The sequence below is a fragment of the Mustela lutreola genome, chromosome 7 (genome assembly GCF_030435805.1).
Source record: "Mustela lutreola isolate mMusLut2 chromosome 7, mMusLut2.pri, whole genome shotgun sequence".
NCBI lineage: Eukaryota > Metazoa > Chordata > Mammalia > Carnivora > Mustelidae > Mustela > Mustela lutreola.
In genome coordinates, this window is record NC_081296.1 from 65,208,015 (window position 1) to 65,219,141 (window position 11,127).

Consider the following 11,127-nt stretch of genomic DNA (forward strand, 5'->3'; position numbering starts at 1 on the left):
TGATTCCCCAGATTCTCTGTGTGCAACAATTAAGACCCCACCACAGGCTTAAGAGTGGATGTCGTGTTTTAAGAACCAAGTCATCAGCAGGACAGCTGGGCTCTTGGCTTCGGTATCCTTGGGCCCATCCAAGGTGTCAGTGACCTTCTTGGTCACACAGGTTCCATTTACCCCAGCACCTGCTTCCTGCGGGCCTCAGAGGCCTTATTCTAGGTCAGAAGGAATTTGTGGCATCAGAAGATCGAGTTCTGATAGAAGATAGTCGATGCTTTCAGCCCCTGCTCCCTGGCGCAGTCCCTGCCGCAAGGACCCCGGAGAAATTCTCCTCTGGCTGGTGGAGCTGTCACTCTTAGGAGAGATCAGCAAGGACAAAACAGGGAGGCCCGTCCCCAGGCTGCTGTCTTTCCTCAGGGTTCAACAAAGGAGGACATTTGGTGGGGAGGGACCCTGAGCCTCAGAAGCACGGTATAACAAGTGCAGACTGTGTCCCGGACACTGTACCAAGGCTCCCCATGAGCATGATCTCTCTCTTCCCACAGCAGGTCAAGGAGGGAGATGCTCTCCTTATTCCCAGGGGAGGGTGAACAGATTCCTCGGGAATCAGCGCGCGGTCATGGCAAAAGTCAGAGTACTGGGTTTCAACCCCCAACCTCTTACTTTGTGGGTTTTAGAGAACATACTTACCTTGAACCTCAGGTATCTTATCTATAAAATGGAGATAAGGCTATCTAATCATAAAGTTATGAGGATTAATTGAAATGAAATCCATAAAGTTCCTTGTATGAAAAAGGTGATTAACATATGTGCTCTGACCCCACCTCTCAAAGGCAGAGCAAAACTTTGGCCCAGTACTCCTACAACCCTGTGGTCGAGGGCAGTTTCAACCAAAAACATTTGGGCAGGCCCCATCCAGTGTTGTCCAAAGCCTGGAAACCTCCTTCCTCCCAGAAGAATTCAAGAATGTCACCAGGGGCTCTATTCTGCCAGCAACACCGCCTCTTCTTTTGTCCCCCAGCCCTGCCCCAAGGGGCCAGGCTTCAGTTGTCGGAGGCCAACAGGAGAATCTGTTGTCCTCCAACACCATCTGTCTCTGGTCCTACATACCTTTTTTACTGATTTGTTGGATATGGTTAATTAAGATTTTTGCTAACTTTCAGTAAAATAGTATCTGCTAGCATTCCTTTCCATAACTCCATTTTCTTCAGGGCTGATTTGGGACCTTCATTTTGCCTCTGAGAGGCCTACTTAGCTTCACCCCAGGGTTCATCCTGCCTTCCCCAGACTTCTTAAAATGACAGCACCTGCCATTGTCAAGCTGATGGTCCTGAGAGTGAATCTGCCACCTAGTGGTCATTGGAGGTGTCACCGCCTTTTCAGGAGAGCATGTTCTCGCCTCTCTCTCTCTCTCTTTTTAAATATTTTTCATTTATTTGTTTGACAGAGAACACAAGTAGGTAGAGAAGCAGGCAGAGAGAGGGAGAAGCAGGCTCCTTGCTGAGCAGAGAGCCCAATTCGAGGCTTGATCCCAGGACCCTGGGATCATGACCTGAGCTAAAGGCAGAAGATTAACTCTCTGAGCCACCCGGGCGCCCCTTTAGGAGCTCTTTTGTTAATAGTACCTGAAAATAATTCAGTGATGGTTTTCTTTTCATAAAACTTAGAAGCTCTGAAATGAATCAGATCAAACCATGTATGTGCATCAAAACCTTATTGGAAGGAGACTGAGTGTGTAAGGATATTTTCAATTTAGGATGAATAGTGAAGCAAAAATCAGATTGGTGCGTACCAGAGTGCCAAAGTAGGACACTACATTTTTCCTTTGACAACTCTTAAATCCAAATGAAGTCCTACACAGACAAAACAAGCAAACCAACCGACAAACCACTGAAACCAAACAAATGAACAAAAAATGGAACGGCTGGTTTCATTATCCAACACATACGGGTGGACTGTGGTTAGATTCAAAAGTTTAATGGAGCAGTTCATCACAATACACTGTGGTGATTTAAATTCGCTAGAGAATGCGGTAGGAACCACAGGAGGATGTGCTAATGTTATACAGCAATGAAATACCCCTCATCAAGGGGGTTGATGTCATCAAGGAAGATTAGATTTGGTCAGGCAGTAGGGATAGAAGTTAGGGACAAGGTCAGTGTCAGCAAACTAGAAGTGTGTCTGACAAATATAATACAGTCTGAAGCCTTGTGCCCACAATGCATTTAGTGACCACCTATTTTAGGTACTTACTGACTACCTATTTTATTCAAAGTAGATACAAAAAGGTATGAGACATTGAGAGAAATTTAAGAAGATACAGGGGCATGTTGTAAAGATGACAGTTTCCTTCCAGGTAAGTCTGGAGATGCCAAGGGCATCCAATAAAAATACTACCAGGTTTATTTTTCTTTTGTAGAAAAAAACAAGATACTTCTAAGATTCATTTAGAAATACAAAGGGCCAAGGACAGCCAAGACATTCTTGAAAAACAAGAAAAAAAAGGTAGAAGACTTCTACCACCAGATATCAAGACCTATTTATTTATTTATATTTTAATTTTAGATCTTTTATTTAATTTTCAAATTAAAAGATTATTTTTAAATTAATTAATTTATAGGTTTTTTTTTTTTTATTTGACAGACAGAGATCACAAGTGGGCAGACAAGATTTTTTTTTTTTTAAGATCTTATTTATTTAATTGACAGAGGTCGCAAGTAGGCAGAGAGGCAGGCAGAGAGAGAGGGGGGAAGCAGGCTCCTTACTGAGCAGAGAGCCCCATACAGGGCTTGATCCCAGGATCCTGGAATCAGGACTTGAGCCGAAGGCAGAGGCTTAACCCACTGAGCCACTCAGGCACCCCAGCAGATAAGACTTTTAATAAAGCCTGGGAGGTTCAGTTGGTTAAACGCATGCTTTTGGCTTAGCTCATGATCCCAGAATCCTGGGATCAAGCCCCACAGCAGGCTCCCTTCTTGTGTGGAGCCTGTTTTTACCTCTCCTCCTCACTCTTCCTCTTTCTTTCTCTCTCTCAAATAAATAAATAAATTCTTTAAAAGAATAAAGCTGAAAGAATTAATTGTGGGAAAACTGTTAGTATCTACTTAAAGTTAATATATCACACACCCTCTGACCCAGCAATTCCACTCTCCTGTATGTGTCCAACCAAAATGCATATGTATTTAACAGAAATTAATATTACCCTGTTCAAAGCAAAACGATTCATAATAGCTCTAAACTGTCACCATTCAAATGCCCATCAACACTGTGGGGTCTTTGTGCAATCGAAGTCTATATAGCAATGAGAATGAATGAGACAGAATTACATACGACAGTATGGATGCACATCATAAGCATGTTACAGAAAGAAGCCAGACTCAAAAGAATACATATTGTACCACCCACATTAATACAAAAATGGCACAAACCAATGGTAATTCACTGCATTACAAGCTCCCTACATGACACAAGTAAGGCATTTATCCTGGCACAAAATTTAAGGGGTTGCCAAAAACCTCGGTAGTTGAGGAAAATAAGGTTTTAATGTAATTTTTTAAAAAATCAAACAATGCAAAAAAATCATAGCGAACAAATGATCAGTTTTCAGTAAAGACAGGAGCTGACTCTGCACTTGCACAACTGACTGTATTAGCCCCATATTCATCCTGGCTCCATCAGATCCTATCTGACATAAATAGGAAGTTTGCATATTGCTATCCATTTTTTTTTTTTTTTTTTTTTTAAGATTAAGTAGGCAGAGAGGCGGCAGGCAGAGAGAGAGGAGGAAGCAGGCTCCCTGCTGAGCAGATAGCCTGATACGGAGCTCAATCCCAGGACCCTGAGATCATGACTTGAGTAGAAGGCAGAGGCTTAACCCACTGAGCCACCCAGGCGCCCCTGCTGTCCATACTTTTATCCTCTGCCAGCACCATGGCTGTGCCTTGGCTAGCTGCCTGGAGGAGAGCTGTCCCCCACCCTGACACATGGGGGAGAGCCCAGCCACGACGAACAGAATTGCCTCTACAATTCAAGTTGTCATGAAGTCTTGATTTTGTATGCCACTGAAGTTGTGTGGTTGCTTGTTATATAGCAATAACCAATGAATATGCTAAACTATGTAGTCAAACTATGAAAACATAGTTTCCAAGAGTAGAGGTTGCTCTTGGAAAGTGCATAATGACCTGAAGGAGGCAGGAAATGGGTTTCTTAGTTGTGGGCAAGTTCTGTTTCTTGATCTGGGTGCTAATTACACAGCTGTGTTCCCTTTGTGGAAATTCATTGCATTGTGTGTTCATAGTCTGCATGGTTTCTCTATATTTTTATTACACCCAAATACAAAATTTTATAAAGATGGAACACTTCACCCCTACCCATTTTTCAAGGACAACTTGGCTGGGGTAAGACACACACACACACACACACACACACACACACACACACAGAGTTATATCAGGAACTGAAATAAAAATCCAGAATAAATTGGGTTGAACCAATATCCAGAAAATCTATGAAATTATTATATTTTAAACTCTATTCATTGTTCTGAGAAATCACTTAGTCTTAATTGGACCAGGAATTTTGAACTACACTAGGTCTGGACAAAATCAAAGCATACGAATATTCTTCAAACAAGTATTTCTTTCTTTCTTTCCTTTTTTTTTTTTTTTAAAGATTTTATTTATTTATTTAACAGAGATCACAAGTAGGCAGACAAGCAGGAAGATAGAGAAAGGGGGAAGCAGGGTCCCTGCTGAGTAGAAAGCCTGATTTGGGGCTTGATTCCCAGGGCCCTGGGATCATGACCTGAGCCGAAGGCAGAGGTTTAACCCACTGAGCCACCCAGGTGCCCCTAAACCAGTACTTCATTTGCCATGAGTTTTTGCTAAATTTATCTTTACATTTAGTTTTAAAGTTGGCCTCAATTCAGAGAAAAGAATTTATTATTATGGTCATTTTTTTTTTCTCCAAACAAATGTTTACTGCTAACATGTGGAAGATAAAAAACATGGCTTCTCTATGTATAGAAATTATATATACTTATCATCCAGCATCAATACTTCAAGGAACAATTTATTATCTACCAGCCACCTATCTGTCTTTCTGATAGGAAGATTGTCTGTCATTCTTGATGGAAAGAAGTTAAACATCTAATTAGAAATGTGGTTTCTATGGTTTCCCTGGAAATTTCTCTCCCTTTCTAGCTGGTTAGGATAGACTCTGAAGTGTGTGGGGGCATGATCCTGTCATCAATTCGATGTCAAAGAGGAAGTACCTCTGCTTTAAGATCAAGATAAAAGGGGTAGGGCACCTGGGTGGCTCAGTAGATTGAGCATCTGCCTTCTGCCTAGGTCATCCTCCCTGAGTCCTGGGATGGAGACCCGCTTCAGGCTTCCTGTTCAGTGGAGAGCCTGCTTTTCTCTCTGATCCCCCTACTTGTGCTCTCTCTCTCTCTTGCTCTCGCTCTATCTCGAAAAAGTAAATAAAATCTTTTTTAAAAAAAAGACAGATAAAAGGGGGAAAGTATGTAAGTAATAGTGCTTGGGATTTCCTCTTGCATTTCTCAAAGGAATAATTTCAATTTGCTTTTAAAGAAGAGATATAAACATCTATGCTCTGATTCTGAAGAAAATAAGTGTCTACCTAGTGCCAACTTTGATACCTGGTCCAGATGCTTCCCACGCACCTGGTCCTGAGAGCCCTGTGCCCCACTTTCTGCGGCAGTTGCGTGTGAGACACGGTGCCAAGAGCTTTCACTTACATGAACTAATTTAATCTTTGAAACTCCCCCATGGGGACACACTTCTATTATTTCCTTTTTACAAATGAAGACACTCAAGTACAGAGATGTGGCATCCCTTGCTTAAAGCCACACGGCAAGAAACCAGCCAAGCTCACAATCCAACCCAGCTGTCTTGCTCTGGAGACCGGGCTCTTAATTACCAAAACCTGCTTGCAAACGCTCCCAGGAGCTCCCACTTTCTCTTTTCCTTTTTCTTTTCTTCTGTGCTCACAATTTCAAAGGAGCCATAATAAATCCTTTAAAATGCATATTTCTTTTATAAACTGAGCTACCTCTCCATGTTTTAGATCTGGTATAAATCTACAATCATATATACATCAACTTTACCTGATGTGGGGGGGTGGCATGTACCCATATGATGGATTTATAATAAATGAGAGCATTCTGCAGTAGGGACTTAAAATGATCTTTGACGAGTAAGGACTTCAGAGGTTTGTTTTATTGTATGTTGTCCTGTTCTGATAAGCTCACACATGAAACCTGTGTGGTGGTGTTTACTCACTCAGGGTTTCATAAACCTATGTCTCGTTAGTTACAAATGAAGGCCCTCTGGGATAGGAATCAGCTGACCGTCTCCAAAGCTGTGGTTCCCAGCATATAGGGGAAAAACAATAGGTGCTCAGGGTCCGCGTTTGTCGGTTGGTGGCACAACATTATGTTACATTACAAAAGTAAATGTCTTCTATCTTCTAGCTTGGCAGAGATAATGAAAACGGTATTCGGTGAAACTGCCTCGTGGTACACAGGTAGGTTACTCCGATGTTTTCACTGACAAGAAGACAACTACAGGATTTCTGGCCATAACAACTCATGATCTGTTTTGCCCCTGTGGATTTCCCAGGCGTGGAAGACGTCCCTCTCCTCCCATCTTCCCCACCAGCATGAGGAAATGCAGAATCATAGACGGTTCTAGCAGAAGATTCAACAGAACCCACAGAGCTCCTGTGACTGTCACAACACGTTGGCTTTCAAAGCCCATGGTTTCCACTCTCTAATTTAACGTTTCTTCCAGGGCCGCCCCCGGGACCTTCCTGATCTATGTACACACCTTCCTTTCATTGTCAGTATGTTGAGCTGTGAGATTTCAGATGGATGGTGGGGAAGCTAGAGGTTTCCCCAAGTCTCATAATCCCTGCTCTGCCTCGTGCCCAGATGAGACAATGTTTCTGAGGAGACTGTCCTGGGTTCGTGCTCCTCACTGTCATGGCTAATGACGCACAGCCCGAAAGATTTTTTTTTTTTTTTTTTAAAGATTTTATTTATTTATTTGACAGACAAAGATCACACATAGGCAGAGAGGCAGGCAGAGAGAGAGAGAGGAGGAAGCAGGCTTCCCACAGAGCAGAGAGCCCGATGCGGGGCTCGATCCCAGGAACCTGGGATCATGATCTGAGCCGAAGGCAGAGGCTTAACCCACTGAGCCACCCAGGCGCCCTAGCCCGAAAGTTCTTGAGGGTACTATCACGGGTGACAGCTTCTGCTAAGGCTACTGTTGGGGTCCTTTATCAAAGGAACGAGTCTGAGACAAAGTGAAAGTTATGCAAAGCCTTATCCTATGCCAAGCATTAGAAGTCAGACTGACAGGCCAGGGCCGCCTCCAAAGAGAGCGACCCCTTCCCGATCTTACAGGCTGGTTTTATAGGGCATAACCGCAGACCCAAGGTGCGTGGCTTCTATTGTTAAGGTGTTTACTCCCAGAATAGATACCTGGAACCATACCAGGAACTACTGGGGCATTTATTCCCGGAAAGAAGTCCGTGGATGTAAACAACAATATGACTACCTAGGCAATATGGAGTGGCTCTGGCTAAGCAGGCCCTAATAGTTAAACAGGTTTTAACATTAAATTGGCCTAACAGCCACCTGTTATCTTCTTTGAATCTGATCATTAGGAACTGTGATTCCTGTCTTTTAAAACAAAGTGCCTGTTCTCATCAACACTGCCAGGGCAACGCATTCTTGCCCCTTAACTAAATGAGTCATCGACCTCTTTGCAACATTCAACCAACATTGATGAGCTTTCCAAAGTCCTGTTCTACATGTGTCTGGGCGCACAAAGGTGAGAGAGCAGATCTGTCCTCTGAGGCATCAGACTGTTGGACTGGGAGCTGGGACATACATCATCCAGTCAACTCTAATACTGTGACACGTGGGCTCTGATCGGGACAGGAGAATGGGTGAAGCGGGAAGCGTGGCATAGAGTAATTTCAACAAGGGGACAGAGGTGGACCTTTCTTGGGAAGGACCAAGAAGGACTTTGAAGGAAACGTGCCTCCTTTCTCTCACCCTCTTAGCGCTGGCCTTCACTCATTCATTCCAGATTTGCTATGAGAAATTTGCCGCAATTACATCACAGGTATCCTCAAGCTCCTGGCCTTGCCTTCTAGCCCAGCACCACAGTTAATGCTCCAGGCATCCACACAGTGTTTGAGCCAGAAGGGGTCTCGCCTTTGGAGACTCTGTAAATTTCTGACAGGCCTTTGTGCACCCCCCTTGGTCATCTTCCAGCACCTCTTCCTGAATTCAGACTTTCATCAACATTACAATGATACGGACTCACAATTCATATGGAAAGGTTATGGGAAGAACGTAGCCATGGATTATGTACAGACCGGGTTATTTCTTCACTCAAAAATGGTCTACCTAGAGAATTGTCATTCTGAACTCTAGATCTGACATATTACCGATGTCTGTATTGATTAGGTCCCTAGCCTTCAATGGAACAGAATAGAGAGCCCAGAAATAGACCCTCAACTCTATGGTCAACTAATCTTCGACAAAGCAGGAAAGAATGTCCAATGGAAAAAAGACAGCCTTTTCAATAAATGGTGCTGGGAAAATTGGACAGCCACATGCAGAAAAATTAAATTGGACCATTTCCTTACACCACACACAAAAATAGACTCAAAATGGATGAAGGACCTCAATGTACGAAAGGAATCCATCAAAATCCTTGAGGAGAACACGGGCAGCAACCTCTTCGACCTCTGCCGCAGCAACATCTTCCTAGGAACAACGCAAAAGGCAAGGGAAGCAAGGGAAAAAATGAACTACTGGGATTTCATCAAGATCAAAAGCTTTTGCACAGCAAAGGAAACAGTTAACAAAATCAAAAGACAACTGACAGAATGGGAGAAGATATTTGCAAACGACATATCAGATAAAGGACTAGTGTCCAGAATCTATAAAGAACTTAGCAAACTCAACACCCAAAGAACAAATAATCCAATCAAGAAATGGGCAGAAGACATGAACAGACATTTCTGCAAAGAAGACATCCAGATGGCCAACAGACACATGAAAAAGTGCTCCATATCACTTGGCATCAGGGAAATACAAATCAAAACCACAATGAGATATCACCTCACACCAGTCAGAATGGCTAAAATCAACAAGTCAGGAAATGACAGATGCTGGCGAGGATGCGGAGAAAGGGGAACCCTCCTACACTGTTGGTGGGAATGCAAGCTGGTGCAGCCACTCTGGAAAACAGCATGGAGGTTCCTCAAAATGTTGAAAATAGAACTGCCCTATGACCCAACAATTGCACTATTGGGTATTTACCCTAAAGATACAAATGTAGTGATCCAAAGGGACACATGCACCCGAATGTTTATAGCAGCAATGTCCACAATAGCCAAACTATGGAAAGAACCTAGATGTCCATCAACAGATGAATGGATCAAGAAGATGTGGTATATATACACAATGGAATACTATGCAGCCATCAAAAGAAATGAAATCTTGCCATTTGCAACAACATGGATGGAACTAGAGCGTATCATGCTTAGCGAAATAAGTCAAGCAGAGAAAGACAACTATCATATGATCTCCCTGATATGAGGAAGTGGTGATGCAACATGGAGGCTTAAGTGGGTAGAAGAATAAATGAAACAAGATGGGATTGGGAGGGAGACAAACCATAAGTGACTCTTAATCTCACAAAACAAACTGAGGGTTGCCGGGGGGAGGGGGTTGGGGAGAAGGGGGTGGGATTATGGACATTGGGGAGGGTATGTGATTTGGTGAGTGCTGTGAAGTGTGTAAACCTGGTGATTCACAGACCTGGGGATAAAAATATATGTATATAAAAAATATATGTTTATAAAAAATAAAAAAAAATAAAAAAAAAAAAATAAAAAAAAAAAATGGTCTACCTAAAAGAAAATCTGTTAACTATAAGCAAGCATTTGTAGTAAAAAATTGTTTACCTTTGAGGATCTGGAGCTGAAGCCACGTCTCTTGTAAGCCCCGCAGTACTGACAATGCAAGGATTTGGGGTCTGTTTTCCATTTTCAATAAGATACAGCTGTGATCCCCACGTGGGCTCCAGTCGTGAGTTCGTGGACTGGTAACACTTAGAATCACCTGGGGAGCATTTTGAACCTGCAGTTTCCTGGGTTCCAGCCCTAGAGATTCTGTTACAGCCAATCTGGGGATGGGGCCTGGAAATCTGTTTTTAATAAGTTCTCCAAGGGATTCTTCGTAAGCCAGCTTCAGAAATGACTGCTTCAGGGACTATTGGATTGGCAGGTGACATTTCCTGGGGATTAGTGACATGTATTAAAACTCTTGCATCATTTCCGTTTCAGGGACATCCTTACCCGCATGATCTGCTCTGATTTAGGGGAGAAGAGACATGGTTTGTTGTGCAGGATGGAGAGTGGTCACTGTGTGCCAGCTGGGTGGCCTTGCTTTGTTTCCATCTGAGAGGATATTTCCTGTATTGCACACCGTCATGAAGAAAAATTAGGATCCATCCTTCTTGTCTGTTTCATTGAGTTTCATGCGGACGACTCGCTGATGACCTATGAGTCCTCATTTACTGCACATATAATGTGCACTCTTCAGTGACACTAGAAAAAGATTTCACCTTGTTGCCATCCTCACACATTGCACTTTTCACTTGTCCTTATTCCTTTTTTTTTTTTTTTTTTTTTTTTTTTAAGCTTGGGATCATAATCAGTGCTGTAGCCTCCTGGAAGTTTTCTCAAGTTGTTACAGAGGCTTTGTTTTCACTTCCCCTTTTAAACACCTGTCTGTTCTTGCCAGTTTTTAGTGTCCCTGCTTTTACACCACATTGGTGGATTTTAATATTAGGACTAATCAATGTCCTGGGCATTTCTGGGAAGGCCACCCTCACACGTTTATATCTGAGGGATGGGTCACTGACAGCATGGCTGGCTTGGCACGCTTTAGGGGCCTGAAGTTCATCAGAAGTGTTCAGCTCTTCCCAGTTGCTTTTCTCTCTCAGTGCAATACACCATATGGGACCAGGAGATGGTGCTGTGGGTCAACTTTTACTCCACATCCTGCAATGCTGGCGGTTTTCC

The 11,127-nt window shown here is 43.0% G+C and overlaps 1 long non-coding RNA gene across 1 annotated transcript; it reads left to right on the plus strand.

Annotated features, from left to right (window-relative positions):
- The first annotated feature begins 6,499 nt into the window (after nt 1-6,499).
- LOC131835308 (uncharacterized) lies at nt 6,500-10,555 on the plus strand. Its single transcript, XR_009355124.1, has 2 exons — nt 6,500-6,540; nt 10,387-10,555. It is a non-coding gene; the product is annotated as an uncharacterized LOC131835308 (long non-coding RNA).
- Nucleotides 10,556-11,127: the final 572 nt, after the last annotated feature.